The following is a 16,731-nucleotide window of genomic DNA, read 5'->3' as shown; positions in this document are numbered from 1 at the left end:
GTGGTGTAGTAGAAGTGATCAGAACTGAGAACATTAATAAGTACTCATATGCTGCTTAGGCCAAAGAAGCTGAACTAAGCTGTGCTGACAGGGTGGGGGGAATCAAGGCCATTTAGTATATAATAGGCTAACTACCCTAGTGCTGTTAGAAGAGAAATATTGGAATAACTAAATGTAAGACTACATGGCAGACATGAAGATTCTCATGATTAAAACATGAGCGGTATAGTATTTGCCTTGCATGCCGCTGACCCAGGATAGACCTGGGTTTGATCTCCAGTATCCCATATGGTCCCCCAAGCCAGGAGTGATTTCTGAGTTCATAGACAGGAGTAACCCCTGAGCGTCACTGGATGTGTCCCCCCCAAAAAAATTTTTTAATAAAATAAATAAATAAAACATGGGTTAATTGTTTCCCAGAAGAAGGCAGTTTGGTTCAATGTCTGAAAATAAAGGTATCACCTTTGAATGAACTGAATAAAGTGCTTCCACCATGCCATCTAGCAAAAACTCTATGAATCTCAGTTTTCCCACCTATAAAATAGACAGAATAATAGCAGTTGACTCATTTGACAGGTGCAAGAATTCAGTGAAATGATGCTGAATTAATGTTTGCTAATACAAAGCACTAATAAGGAGTAAGAGTTCAATATGTATTATTCATGGATGGAACAGCTACTTCTGATAGTGCCAAAGAAAGGCTAGGGAAAGATTAGATTAGTTTAGGTTTTATGTGTTGCACTAAAACATGGGGACCTGACCACACACAGATTCAGTGAGTTTGGAACTTCAGCCTGAGCCCTTAGCACCATTCTGTGGAGCTCAGAATGGGAAATCTAGTGTGATCTTTCTCTCCCTCAGTGAGTGGAGGAGAGACCCAGAGGTGAATTTGCTTATGATTACAGGGCTCAAGCCTCCATCAAAGACAGCTGGGCTTGCAAATGACCAGGTTAGCCCTTCCCCAGTTCAGAAAAGCTTTTAGGATCATTGAAAAGTGAAATGTCCATTAATCTTGAAAGCAGGCAATTAGCAATGCAAATACTGTCACCTTCAAGAGAAGAAAAGGAAAAGATCAGCTTATTTAAAGAACCTTCCTGAGATGAACAGATTTTAGGCAGCACAGCCTGCTTCTCCCATCTGGTCAGCCAGTCCTCCCTGCCATCACCACTACCCCCCCTTTTCCTCCGATCCTTTCATTGGCCACTGCCTTGCATTCTTGGGAGAAGGGACTGGAAGACCACAATGTGCATACAGTACTGACCATTGGGGGCAGTGCTTAGGGGTTACTCCTGGCTCTGTGCTCAGAAATCACTCTAGCAAGCTCAAGGGATCATAGGGGATGCCAGGGACAAACCCAGTTCAGCCACATACAAGGCAAACATTTTAGTCAGGCAAACAACCTACTTACTGTACTATCGCTCTGACCCTGGGGCTGACTTCTTATTTTATCAGAATTAAACTGATAACTCACCAGGCAAAGGTATTTCCCATGCACACACATCATGTGGCACAACTGGTACAAGAACCCAGTTTTTCTAAATACCTGTTTGCCTGCCTTGTTCGTTTTCACCTCAAAAATTTCACAAAGATGACTTCAGAGAGATAGTAAAGAGTTAATCATTTCAAGCCCTGGCACCACATATAGTCCTGAGAGATCTCTGAGTACAGAGCCTGGAGTAAGCCCTGAGCATCACTGGGTATGATCTACATGCCTCACCTTCCTTGCCAATTTTTTCATTAGAACAAGGAATAGGATTCCTGGCAAACAAGTCTCAGAGGAGAATTATCCATGAAGATGTTGTACTTCTCATAGCCACAAATAGATTAGCTAAATACACATCAATTGCATCTAGAATAAAATGACAGTAAAAAGTAAAGAAACCTGTTCCCAGTTGCGCTATTCTGTTTCACTCATGTGAGACTTCATTGTTCTAATGTCTCTGAAAAATCACTAATGGGTAGTGCCTACATAATCATCTTTACATAGGCCCGGCTTCTGCAGGAGGGTAGAAAACTCTGTTTTGATTAAAGTAATAGCTAGTTGGTATCCGTTTTCTTATAGGCTTCAAAGTTGTCACATCATGATACAAAGACAACAGTCTGATCAAACAATTACAAAGCCCGAAAAGAGCATCTTGGCTGGATCTTATGTCTTAGGAATTCTGGCAAACAGAGCTGCCCAGTGTGAAAGGTTAAGCTCTTCTTCAACCTGAAGTTAAGGCTGGACAGATGCCCTCCTAGGGGGCTTTTTATCCTTTCTTACTTTCTGTATTTTTCTTACAATGATAGCCTGGCAAGCAATGCTTAAATTCACTATAATCCATATATCTTCTACCTCCAATCTTTCAGATGTCCATTTATTCATTTGTAAATAGCCTCACAGTCTGTCTAGCCAGAGATTTGATTTATTCAAAAGATCTAGGGTAAAGCCCAAAATTCTGTATTCCTAACATGGAGTTTTCCCAAACCTCATATATTGAGACTAGTGATCCTTATATACTGTTTAGAACAAGGAACCCTTGACTGTATCCTCAAGAATTCCACTCAACTTTGACCTGATGTGCCTCCCTGTTTCCTCAGGTGTATCTTTTCAGGCAAAGAAAAAGTCCCTAGGGTCGGAGCAATAGTACAACTGTAGGGCACTTGCTTTGCATGTGGCTAACCCAGGACGGATCTGGGTTCAATCCCCAGATTCCCATATGGTTCCCCCAAGCCAGAAGCGATTTCTGAGCATATAGTGTGGAATAATCTCTGAGTATCACTTGATGTGGCCCAAAAACCAAACCAAATAAAACAAAACAAAACAAAAAAAACAATAAAAATAGTTCCTAATTACACAGGTTAAACTATGAGACTTGGGATGTGCCATTTTCAAGCTTTGTCTATTGAGACCTGGGACATTTCCACAGTTGTGTTTACTTTAATTTGCAATTTGCCTGATATTCTGAACTTAGCCCTACCCCTCCCTCAATAACTTCATCACTAAAAGTTGGCAGTGATTCTTGTAGGTTTATTGTAATGAAGATGTATGATGATTGCATTACTATGTAAAAGGGAAAATGGTGTCATTTATTCATTCCATTTTTAAAAGAGCCCTTTCAGTGAAAGGAATGAAACAGGCTATCCATAAATTCACTATTTGAGCCTATTCTTATTGGAATTAAAGATACTTGGAAATGCTGTTGATCCTTGGATAATAGAGCCTGGAGAGGGGAGGGAAAAGGGCATTTCTGTCCCTAGAAAATAGGCATCTGGTTAGCCCATAGGGATACACAAATGGAAATGACTTTCATTGAGGCTAAAGAGCAGCATTTTGCTGCTGGTGGTTAATTTTGGAAAAATCGTTTGTTTTCTATTTTTCTTCCCTCTATATAACGAGGTTAGGGCAAGAAGATTATACAGGGTTAAGGTGCTTGTCTTTCTTCATTCAGCCAATGCTGTTTTGAGATCCCTCACACCACATGGTCCTTTGGAAATCCCCAAGCACTGCCAAGGTTGTCCTAATACCTTGTACCACAAACCCAAGCAATTTCACATCTCTGGACCTGGCACTGAATCACCAAGAATTAGGAGTGTTCCTGGGCACCACTTAAAAGGACAGGAGAGGAGAAAAGCGAGGAGAATAAAAATATCAGTATTCACCGGTGAATACCAGTATTTGCTCCATTACTTTTGAATGTGTCTGTGAAGATTTGTGTGTGTATGTATGTATGTGTAAGTGTGTGTGTGTGTGTGTGTGTGTGTGTGTGTTTGCCATACCTGAAGGTGCTCAAGGCTTACTCCTGGCTCTGATGTCAGGGAACACACTTGGCAGTGATCAGAGGACCATATGGAATGACAGAGATTGAACCTGGGTCAGCTGCATGCAGCCAAATATCTTACCCACATACTATCGCTCTAGCCCCAGCACTATGTATTTCAAAGGATGATGAAAGTATGCACATATATGTAAACTCAGTCTCCTGAATGTGCTGCAGAAACCATTCACATATTTCTGTACTAAGTGCTCAGCCATCTTCCCGTGTGAAGCTCAGGAAGTGTGTTTGCACCTCCCCCAGCAACAAGCAATTAATGAAGGGCCCAGATTAAACTAAACTTAACTCATATTAGGGGTTGGCATTTATCACATCCCCAAAATATTGGCAGGTTGGGAATTGGCAGTTGGTGCCAAACATGGTACTATTTTATCTCTTCCTGAGCAGAGTCCCCAGCCATTCCATTCCCAGAAGTAGGAGACAGCCTCCTTCCTGGATCAGAAATGCAGGTTTGTGATATGTGATTCTTAAGGGCCACAGTCACTGGTGTCGCTGACACTAATTAATACCTACTACTGGAGACCTTCACAGGAGGCCAAAGGCTCCATCAGACCAAAGACAACCTCATAGGGTGGCAGTAGGTATGTGCCACATTGGCAGACTGTGGGGGAGAACTTCACGCTCTCCCCACCATTCACCAAGTTTCTTTTGCTCTGATTTTTTCACACTGTACTTCCCTTTCCAGGCACTGTCAATCCAACACCAAATCCATTTTAGGCTCAGGCAGACCTTATGAAGTTGAATCCAGATGCTCTCAGATCATAGAACACCTGAGAGATTGCTAAACCTGATCTCTGGGGAGAACCCCAGGGCATCGCTTGTCCATTGCCTTCTTCTCCAGGTGCTGTTTCTGCCACCACCACAGACAAGATTAGCAGGAAGGTTATATTTAAACTTCCAAGAGGCTCTGCTGTACCATTATGGGTCTATTTAAAATCCTCTGGGCAGCTGCAGTACATAATAACAAATCAGCAGGAGGGAGGGAGGAGAGGGAGGAGGAGGGAAGGAAGAAGGGAGGTGTTCAGAAGCATCAGGGATTGTTTCTGTGAAAAATTGACTGTCAAAAGATGGCAGGGGTGCAGGCAAGTTAAAGATGCCCCCCGCGGTGTGAGAGCCAGCGAAGGAGAGAGGATGCATCAGGAGAACGTGCTAAACAGGGTGAGGAAGGGAACTTAAGAGCCTCATGTGAAAATCCACCAGACCTTTCTGCCTGCCTGGAGGATGTCACAGCTCCAGAATACTCTGCTTCTCCCAGGGGACCCTCCTGCACAATTCAAGCCAGACCTTCACTGTTGATTAAAGATCAGAGCTGCAATATAAAGCACTCAAGTAGCAGGAAGATAAAGCAGCTCGCTCAAGTCTCAACTCCACATCTTGGCTCAACACTCAATACTTCATCCCATGGGAGGCCCAAGTCATGTTCCTTTCAAGAACTTTCCCTACCACCGCAGCAGACCACCACAGGATCAAACAAGACTGACTTCTAATGGGACTATTGGAACCTTAAATTCCTTCTCTTCTGAAGACTTTCTGTTGCCTGTGCTAGATCTGAGTAAATAATTTTTTTTTACCTTTGACTTGTCTTGTCCCATCCAAATCTGGTGCTGAAAGGTTTAGAATGTTAACTCAATATTCACCTCCCCAGGTTTATTGATCATTTTTATCAAAATTAATTCAAATCACAGTATGCCAACTTCTGGCATTTTTTTTTGTCCCCCAATTCACAATACATACCCGGCAAGGGGCCTGTGTTGAGGTGTATATGGGGTGCCTTTACTGTACCTCCTCTTTCTATACAGCCAGTGTAAAGAACACAGCCTGTGGTAAGATTTGGGAGGCCTTATCTTATCTTTTATTTATTTTATTTTTTTTTCTTCAGAGCAAACTAAAGTTGTTTTTTTTTTTTGTTTTTTTTTAAAGTAAGAATTCATTTAAAGGACAAAATTGATTAACATAATGAGGTAAACTAATATAACATAATATAGTGACATAACATAACATATAATATAATTGATATAATAATAATACATGTAAGTCAAAGAAAATTTCTGATTAAAAACACAATTTTTTTTTTCATAATGGCTTACATATCTTTCACTGTAGTATTTTGGGTACATATTCACATTGAATCAGGGGAATACCCATCACCTAATATGTCCTCTTCTCAATCAAAAATCAAATATGCTGAAAATAGGCAGAGTCCTGTCTAGAGGCTTCCAACCTCAGTTTGAGAGAGGATGTGAAAAAAGTAATTAAAATACCTGGCATTTTTATTACTCTTTGTTATAGTTATTTCAAGATTATTAACATGTCTGTAATTTTTTTGTATGTAAGTGGTTGCTCTATGAATTGTCTAAATGATCACTCCATGCCCACTCCAGAAGCCCCCAGATAGGTACAACAGCGCTTGTATTGTTTTACAAGCACAGAAGTTACAAGATAAAATCAATAGATGTTCCTGGTCAGCATGTTCTTGAGATTTGAAAAAAAAAAGTTATTATTTGGTTAATTTTTCTTCTATTGAGGACCATACTCTATGTCATAGGTTTAAAAAACATTTACCATGAACATAAGTCATAGGACTTGGGAGTTCACAATGATCCAATAAACCAAGTAAATGTCAAAAATTCACTTTCTACCACATGGACATATTGTAAATGTCATATCATATTCTAATGCAAACTTGAAAGTCAATGATGTAAATGATGTAAGAAGCACGGTCTATATATGTTATTTATCACAAAGAGAATTTTCTAGTAGGTGAGCAAATGTTAACAGTTTATGCAATCCAAGATGCCTTCCTCAAGGGGCCTTATCGTTTTTTTTTCCTTTGGATTCTGCTGGAATATGCAATAGGTGCACGTCTATCTTCCCTACCAAAGCAACAGCAGGCAAAAAAATGCATGCAACTTAAAATAAGTCAAAATCTGCCACATTTATATATATATATATGTATATGTATACATATATATATATAAATGGACTTAGAATTGTTACATGGTAGAATAAATGTTCATTAAACAAATTATAGGACTATATTGTATAAATAATACCAACATAGATAGTATATTGACTTGCCACTATATGGCTCAGATGACAAATCTGTGTTCAGACATTACCACCCCAAGTATTTACTCCTTGGGGTAAATATCCTTCCTCTCTTCACTCTTGTCTTTCTTCTCTATAAGTATTTGGAATTCTAAAGACAAGACTAACCAAGACAGAGGAAGCAGGTAGATGAGGATACCGTTCAATCTCATCAGGTCCTACTTCTCAGTTTCTAAAGGGACAGAAAACCTTGTGTTCACATCCCAGTCACACCAATGAAAATGGCTCTACCCTCTATATAAAGGCACTGCCTTTTGGCCAAATGACAAAGAGCTCCACTAGTAATTATTGCATGAACCCTCCAAGTTACTCCTGAGTGAAGCTTCCATAGGGGGCAAGTAGATTTCAAAGATATAAAGTATTCAATGGGGAACATTTTGGGAAGAAAGAAAAACAAAACAAAACAAAACAAAACAAAACAAAAACAAGAAAGCCAGTTCAGATACCTCCTGAAATCTTTCATTTGTGGGACCCTGACCACTTAGCAAATTATCTGTGCTCCTGGATTTTTTTCCCCCATCATTTTGTTTTGTCATCCACATTTTGTTGGATTAAATCTTTTGTTTGTTTTTGTTGTTGGGGGGAGGGGGGGATAACACATCCAGCAGTTTCCTGGTGTTACTTGGGAGATGCCTGGGATCAAGTTCAGGTCAGCCGCCTGTAAAGCAAATACCCTACACACTGTGCTATTGCTCCAGCCCCAGGACAAAACCTTTTTAGTGTTGTCCCCTTAGCAGCTCTAAGTTTTTTGTTTTTGTTTTGTTTGTTTTTTTTCTTATTTTTTTTGGGGGGGGGCACCTAGTAGCACTCAGAAGTTACTCCTGCTCTGCACTCAGAAATCACTCCTGGTTCTGGGGACCATATGGGATGCCCAGGAATGGGGGGAGATTGAACTCGCATCCATCCTGGGTCAAAGCGTGCAAGGCAAACACCCTACCACTGTGCTACCATTCCAGCCCCAAGGAATTTTTTTTTGGGGGGTGGCACACCCAGCAGCACTCAGGGGTTGCTCCTGGCTCTGTGCTCAGAAATCGTTCCTGACAGGCTCGGAGTACAATATAGGATGCTGGGAATCAAACCCAGGCCACTTGCAAAGCAAATGCCCTACCACTGTGTTATCTCTCCAGCCTCTGATATATGGTTTATAGAAAATAGTTACCCACCTAACCATGATGGGGGGACTCAGGGTGGCAGTAGTTGGCACTTACCCAACTCAGCTTCTTCTATTCTATTGCTTTTCTCATTGCATCAAGCCTCGGCACTCACACCTACAGCAGGGCCTATTTATACAGAATTCAGCATACAAACAAAAATAAACTATGACCCTGTCCTGCTAGTGCTTGAGGTGAAGACAAAGGTACAGACTAAAAAAATGCTTTAGATCAAAACAAAAAAATCAAAATAACAGACTATTCATGAAAGCAAAACATAAATCAAGTGGGCAGTCAGTGTATTTTAAAAGCTCAACCTCACCAATAAAACTACTAAACAGAAATTCCCATAATAATCATGTACCTCCTCAAAATTGCAAATGCTTTTTGTTTTGATGCAATGGTTGGGAAAATGGAGGCTAACATAATAAGCCACAAACTGTCTATAGTTTCTGCAAACCAATTTCAATAACACAGATCCAAAGACACCAAATGGTGATATAATCTGACCCAGAAAATCCAGTTCTGCAATATATACTAAATAAATAATTAAATAAAAAACATGCAAGCATGTTAGTGTTATATTAATTTGTAAAATCCCTAAATCTGAAAATAATGTAAAAGGCTGAATATGGAAAATCGGTTAGATTTGAACATTCTAGGAAGTCCCTTCGAAATAATGTCAAAGAACCCTTTGACAAGAAAGAAAGATCATTCCTTACTCCTAGAGAAGACTAGATATACAGCGATATGCAGAAGATGACCTCCATTTTGTTTTATGTAACACACATTGAGAGACATTTATAACCCGGGGAGATGATGTCTGCTTTAATTTTTCCCTTCTGACCCAATTTTTCTCCGATGTACATGCATTGCTTTAGTAATAAGATATATAATTAAAGTTATACTTCGTTTTAAACACAAGTAAGGTGTGTATTCTGCACTAAGCACTGACAGCATGCACCATCTCAAATTCTCACCAGTGAAAGGCTGCCAACATGATTGACTCACTGAGACTAGATAACTGGTAACTAATAGAGTTGTAGTAAGGCACCTAATTCCAACCCCTTTCCTTCCCATTTGCCTAAGCCAAATACCTCCTTAGGATTTGGTTTTATTTTTATTGATTTTATTTTTATATTAAAAGAATTAAAGGCTTGGGGCCAAAGTGATAGCATAGTGAGTAGGGCATTTTCCTTTTATGTGGCTGACCAGAATTCGATTCCCAGCATACCGTATGGTCCCCCAAGCCTGCCATGAGTAACCCTTGAGCACTGCCATGTGTGACCCCAAAACAAACAAAAGTTAACAAAAATTATAAAGGCTTTCCATATATATAACACCTGGCAATGTGCAGGAGTTACTCCTGGATCTTCACTCAGGAATTACTCCTGATGGTACTGAGAGGACCATGTGCAGTTCTGGGGATTGGACCCACGTCAGCTGTATGCATGCAAGGCAAGCACCCCATCCTTTGTACTTTTCTCTGTCCCTACCTCAAATCCATTTTTGAAAACTAGGAAACAGGTAAAAAAATAACGGGATTGAAGGCAGTCAGCACAAAAGACATTTTGCTAACTGAACTTCCTTCACTTAAGCTCTAGCTGGCAATAAGGTGTCCTAAAGCCTAGAGTAACTGGATGAAGAATAGGGACAAAATGAGTCAAAACTGAAGACACATTCAAGGGAATGGTAATTTATCTGGGATTACTCACAGTAAAGTTTAACCTGATGTAGAAAATCAACCCAGATGGGCGTTAGTCTATGAGCCTGCAATTTGGGTTTATCTTGACTGGTTATTGGATTAGCATGGAAAGTTCAGCCCAGGGAATTTCACTGTGATCAAGATGAGCTCTTCTACCAGAAAGATTTGTTCCTTATCTCTTTATGTTCATCTTTCTCTGCACCTGCCAAATTTTGTCCTTTGCTGTGATATACTTTCTTGGGTGTCATATAATGTCAAGAAGATTTGCTCCTTATCTCCCCATGTTCATTTTCCTCCGCACCTGCCAAATTCTATCCTTTTGCTGTGATATACTCTCTTGGCTGTCCAACTCTGGCCTCTCCATTCTAAGTTTTCTGGTTTCTAGATATTGCTTCTGATGGTTAGATAATGTGTTGTGATAAGAAATCCATCCCCTACTTTTTTATCCTCACTGGTGTGTGTTGTCCACCCTGTTCCATGCTGACATTTTCTTAAGTCAATTTGCATTCATCTTTCTATCAGCCCTGTTTTGTTAGAGAATCAAGCTGTCATTCTTAAAAGTTTTATGCTCTCGCATTGTCTTTCAGCTTCTCCACACTCTCAACCCACCTAATTTTTAGTCTTTTATCTCCAAATCTTCATCACAAACCTGAAAGAAAGACATCAGAAGTTCTCTGCTTGAACATTCTCACACTTTTCCTATTTGATCCTGCTGGTTTCTCCTCCTAGACTGTCCTCTTCTTTGCCCTTGTTTCTCCCCATGGAAATCCACGGAACTCAAATACCATCTCCTTCAGAGCCCTTGCTCTCATCACACTAATTAAAACTTCCCTCCGCATTCATATATAACACTTAGTTTTATAGCTCCTGCAGCGTTTCTCATAGAGATTTATATTATACACTTGGTTATGTTTTCTCTTCTCCAATAAATTCTAACTCCATGGTCTAGAATGTCTTGAAGCAATAAGGCCTTGCCCAGAAGAGGCACTCAATAAATACTTTCTAAATGAATGAGCACAGATGCTGGCCAGGAGGTCTTGGATAATGTACACAGCATGTCTCTGCCTATGCATACCTCACCAGGATGACCTCAAGTTCCTAAATATACGGAGCATTCTCTCTCTCTTTCTCTCTCTCTTTCACACACATGTATATGCACATACATATGCATACACAGTCATGCTACTTCACTATCCATTTTAAGCCTGGTCTGGCCTTGATTTAATTTTCCCTATGTTATCTTCTTTCAGGAGATAATTAATTTTATTGTTTAATTTTCTTAAAGACCGGTATTCAGAAAGTGCTTTGCAATCATTTACTCGTTATTCTTCTATAAAGAAGATTCCCCAGAAAAGCTCAATGACTCATGAAAGGTCAAAGACATTGTCAATGTTAAATCCTGTAGCTTTCTGTCCATCTATTTATCCACTACATAACATTTCCCATCAGAAATCAGGATTCAGAGTGCAACATAAAATAATCTCATTACCAAAACAGGATAAAGCCTGAGGGTCAAATTTTCAATAGTTATTCCAAGTTTTTAGAAAATTAGTATATGAGTTTTTCCTTGAAAATAATAAAAAAATATTTTCTTGAAAATACTTTTCAGTACTAACTACAGACAAAAAAATGAATATGCTTAAATCCCCACTAGTGGGGAGTTGCTTTTCTATGAAATAATAAGCACACATATTATTATCACTTATATCCTCAAAGCTCTAAAACATTCTGTTCAAACTAATTCAAGTAATATAGTTAACCACTGAAAAGTACCAAATGTGCTTTATCAATGAAATACTTTATTCCACTGCAAATTCCAACCCCAGGTGACCTGGTTTTCCTGCAAATCCTGTGAGATGGCTTATACTTGCCTCTCTCTCTCCTGAACTTTTCGCCTGGTTTTCATGAACAGAGATTACATTCCTTAACATTTCTGGGTCTTTTTTTTTATTTTATGAAAAGGGGATATAGATTCAATGGTTTCTTTGACCCAACAGACGAGGATTATACAAGCCAGATGACTATCATGCTCCCATTCCTAATGAAAAGGTAATGGGCCAATTTCTGCTTCCCAACACTTCTAAGATGATGACTTCCTATCACTTTCCCTGAATTTGTGCATATTTCACTTTATCTATGTCCTTCTCCTGCCTCACCTTTCCCTTCATTGCTTCTCTCTCCAGTCACCTTGCCTCCCATCTTCCTGTCCCTGTGAGTAAGCGTCCCTAAGCCAGGACATACACCACAGAGAGTTGTGCCTTCATTTCAATCAGCAACAGAGAAGGGGAAAGTGTCCAAATTAAGCTGCTTGATTACGGAAATTAATCTTGTCATTTGGCGTCCCTGTTCTACAGAACAGGGCCTTTGATTAGCCTCCTTGTTCCAAAATATTACAAGCAGACGTTTATTAAGCAGACGAGGGAAACTGAAGGTGCTTAGAGGCTACTGAAATGAGAATGGGGAGTCAAGGACCCTCAGCCTGTGCCCATGACCATTTGGACAGTCTCAGAGTCAGGGATCAACTAACCACCCTGCAGAACACTGATCATCAGACAGGAAAGTGAAAAAGAAAGATAGGGCATATCTCTGATCCCTTTGTGATACTGTGCCTTCTGCCCCAGAAGACAATGGTCAAGGGTAGATTGCTTTAGACACTTACACGCACATACTTTTTTTTTTGGGGGGGGGGGTCCACATCCAGCATCGCTTAGGGGCTACTCATGGCTCTGCACTCAGAAATCACTCCTGGTAGGCTCGGAGGATCATATGAGATGCTTGGAATCTAACCAGGGTCTGTTCTGGGTTGGCTGTGTGCAAGGCAATTGCCCCACCTCTGTGTTATTGCTCCAGCCCCCATACATATTTTTCTTTTCTTTTTTTTTTTTTTTTTGGTTTTGAATTTTTTGATCATACCTGGTGGCACTCGGGTTACTCTTCTCTCTGTGCTCAGAAATCACCCCTCGAGGCACGGGGACCATATGGGATGCCGGGATTCAAACCACTGTCCATCATGTGTTGGTCGCATGCAAGGCAAATGACCTACCGCTGTGCTATCACTCCAGCTCCACTCATATATATTTTTCTATGGGTGAGCAAACTGAGTTCTTTCTGTCTCTCCCATGAATAAATCTCAGTATTTTTGTTTGTTTTTTTGGGGGGCCATACCTGGTGACACTCAGAAGTTACTCCTGGCTATGTGCTGAGAAATCGCTTCTGGCTTGGGGGACCACATGGGACTCCAGGGGATCTGTCCTAGGCTAGTGTGGCAAGGCAGACACCTTACCACTTGTATCACCACTCCGGTCCCTGAATCTCAGTATTTTAATTTAATTTTATTTTAGATTTTGACCACAGCTGGCCGTGCTCAGGAGCTGTTTCTGGCTCTGTGTTCAGAAATGAACACTGGTCATGCTTGGGGCCCATCTATGAGATCTAGTGTTCAAACCAGGATTGAAGCCAACCTGTACTATCTCTCTAGCCCCCAAATCAGTATTTTTCAGCTAAGTAACACCTAGTCAGAGATAGAATGCTTACTAGACATCTTCCTTATTTCAGAGCTCTGGGTGAATTCAAGTTTTATAAGTGAAAAGAGTTAGAGTTGACTGCTTCCAGCTCATAGGACTTTTTAGCAAAAGGGTTTCTTTATTTAGTCCAGGTAGTCTAACCTAAACCAGTCCAGAGTTAGTCTAGCGTGGAGCAATGAGGGCATTCTTAACAGCAGCTCACGGTCCATGGACTTATCAGAATGCCTGGGGGCTCCTGAGTCCTAGAAACAGAGTCAATGCAACCATCAGTGAAAATGGTGAAGACAGCCACTCACTGCTCACAGAACAGTTGGCCCCAGAAGTTTTTCAATTTTGTCCCTATTTATATTTTTTGTTTATTTGTTTTTGGGCCACATCTGGCAGGGGTTACTCCTGGCTCTGTGCTCAGAAATTACTCCAGGGAGACTCAGGAGACCATATGGGACACCATGGATCAAACCCAGGTTGGCCACATGCAAGGCAAACACCCTTACCATTGTACTATCCCTCTGGCCCCAGAGGGTTTAGTAAATGAATTAATTTTTGTGGTGACAGAGCACAATCCAGAGAAACATGTGTGAAAGATAGAGCCTCCCTAAAATCAAATATGAGTCCCCTAATTCATCACTATGAATGAAGGAGCACTTTTCAGGATTTAAGGAGGACATGGAAGAGATAAATAAGCAAATCCCATTACTGAATGAGCCCCTGAACTCAGAAAAAAAAAGCCACAAGGCACCAGCAACTCTAGGAATGAAGATAAATGGGAAATGACTTTCTAGCTCACTTACCTCCTGCTTCACTGTACATCCCTTTACACCAGCAACTCTCTATCCAGCACTGACATGATACTGGTGTCCAGACTGCCCTAACCTCTTCTCCTGCCCCTTCTCCTGACTTCTACTGCAACCAGAAGGCCTCTCATTTCTCTGCCAGGTGCCTATCTATTGCAGGTCTTCTCTGTGCTTTTAACCTCAGAAGATTGCTTCCCTTCTCACCACCAGCCCTTTACTCAAAGGCCACCTCTTCTGAGACTGTCCTTCCTTACCCTCTCCAAGTGAACTTCCTCCCTAACCACTACGTTTTATCCTCTTACCTGACCTTACTTTCTTCAAGAAATCTTTCATTTTTACATTATTTTGTGTTGTACTTGTCTGTATCTAAATACCAGTTAAAAATATTTAAGATTCAACCAAGTAGGAGAAAAATTTTGTTCTCCCAAATATAAGTTTTAGGCAAGCTACAAGATTCTGGCCTGTCAACTCAAACATTGTTTTAAGCATTAGTTTGCAATGCCCCCCTCCCAATACTAGTGTGGAGTATAGGACAAAGGATGAATTTTGAAGAACGGAGCAAAGATGTTTCCAAAAGCCCCACCCCTGCCCAGAGGGTAATTCTCTATTAATCACTACTGACCTAACCATATATATGTCTGTATCTCACGCTGGACTGCAAGGACCTTCAAGCTAGATTCTTTGTCCTTATTTCTGCAAGCAATCCTGATGCCTTCTACAGTGACTGGCACACAGCCTGCATCCAAAACGTTGATTGCTCCTACCCACCAGATGACTCAGATGACAAGAAATAACACCCTTCTTTGCTTCTGTCCATATGTCTGAGTCCTGGACCAGTCACTCATACTGTATAAGAAGAAAGATCACGGGGCCGGTGAGGTGGCGCTAGAGGCAAGGTATCTGCCTTGCAAGCGCTAGCCAAGGAAGGACCACGGTTCGATCCCCCGGCATCTCATATGGTCCCCCCAAGCCAGGGGCAATTTCTGAGTGCTTAGCTAGGAGTAACCCTGAGCATCAAACGGGTGTGGCCCGAAAAAAAAAAGAAGAAGAAGAAGAAGAAAGATCACAGCAAGCCTGTCTTCTGCTTCCCTGTGCTCCTAAACAAGGGTTGACTACTCTGTAGAAAAGTCTCACTGTGAACTGAATGAAGGTCCCAGTGGACAACAAAGTAGAAGGTTCCTGTCACATGGAAGAGAGTTCATTTGGATCTAGCAACAAGGCTGGTTTCGCAAATCAGCAACCTCTGCTATAGATGGAAGCATATTCGGCTTGGGTGAATGGATCGTGAACACTGGGGAAAGTGTCACTAGGAAAAAACAAAAGGAAGGCAATGTCCAGACAAAACAAAGATGGCAGTAGGCCAAATAACTTCTGCTATTCCTGTTTCCAAACTTACAAAAGACAGGTACAATTCATAGATAACCCAGTCTTGTGAACAAAACAAAACAAATATTAACATCTATTTGACATATATTATCATATGTGGTAAATATTTCCCTAAAAAATTAGCGAAGATCCTCACTATATGTGGTACGAAAAACAAGTGGCTTGGCAGCCATGAGGAGGTAAAATGACAGAATGGATAATATTACCTGAGTGTGACAAAAGGCATTTCTTTAAAAAGTAAAAGGAACTGTACTTAATATATGAAGCTCAGGATAGGACACAAACACACTAGCCTGATTGGAGGGTGGAAAGTGGAGACTGACACTAAGACCTGGAATTGGGCCTAACCAGCTTTCATCAGTTATACAGCTTAACAAAGGTGTCAAAAGAACTAGATGAACTTGGAATCAAGATGCTTGACTGGGGTTCATGATTAGGCCTCAAGAGATACCTGAATCCCTAAAGTGCAGGCAGAATTTGGCATGTAAATATCTGAAAAGGAAGGCATAAATTTCTAGAACTTCTTAAGATACCATGAACCATTCTCACTGTTTTATAAAAAGTCTCAACAGTCAGGAAACAAGTTGTCTTATATCTTAAAATATAGCAGTGTCTTTAGCAGGGTTAAGTTCTATACTTAATTAACCTACCTAATTGTAGGAATCAACTCAACAAATATTTGCTAAGCTCCAAATAGCGCAAGTTATTGTAAACACCATTTCTGGGGGGATGCCCAACAGAACAGATTGCAAGAAAATGTTATCATTCTTTTCTTCAATGTGGTAACAAATTTCTTAGGTGTTGACTGGCATAATATCTGGGATCAGACTGTGAGGTTGAATTTTATTCACCTATTATATTTGCATTTCCCATTATTTACTTCCTGCAACCTTTATTTTCATCTACTCATATCTTCCTTTTATTCATATTTCCCCTCTACATCTGCTGCTAAATTGATGGCAACTTAGAACATTTTCCATGAGAAAAATTCTGCCTCAGTGTTTTGCATCCCCAAAAAGGAATACAGTATAAAATCTGACTGAAAAATGTGTGAATAAAATAATTCAGTGTCTGATTCTATTAAATCTCAGATAACTGCAGGAGATTAAATCGCAATGTCAGAATGAACTAAAATAAGGAAGGAAACTCAGAAAATAAATGGTACAGTGAAGGTTAGAGTGGCATAGTGATATAGTCTATCCTTTGTAGACATTTGGTATTTAAAACCGTCCAAACAGACCCAAGAAA

The 16,731-nt window shown here is 40.5% G+C and overlaps 1 protein-coding gene and 1 non-coding gene across 2 annotated transcripts in view; both read right to left on the bottom strand.

Moving 5' to 3' along the window:
• Positions 1–16,731, bottom strand: part of GRIN2B (glutamate ionotropic receptor NMDA type subunit 2B) — a 358,092-nt gene that overhangs the window by 272,513 nt on the left and 68,848 nt on the right. The window lies entirely within an intron of this gene.
• Positions 5,523–5,655, bottom strand: LOC126023178 (small nucleolar RNA SNORA51). Its single transcript, XR_007500383.1, has one exon. It is a non-coding gene; the product is annotated as a small nucleolar RNA SNORA51 (small nucleolar RNA).

Source organism: Suncus etruscus, chromosome 11, assembly GCF_024139225.1.
Source record: "Suncus etruscus isolate mSunEtr1 chromosome 11, mSunEtr1.pri.cur, whole genome shotgun sequence".
Classification (NCBI taxonomy): domain Eukaryota; kingdom Metazoa; phylum Chordata; class Mammalia; order Eulipotyphla; family Soricidae; genus Suncus; species Suncus etruscus.
The sequence above is the reverse complement of the archived record's forward strand: the minus strand, read 5'-3'. Positions and strand labels throughout refer to the sequence as shown.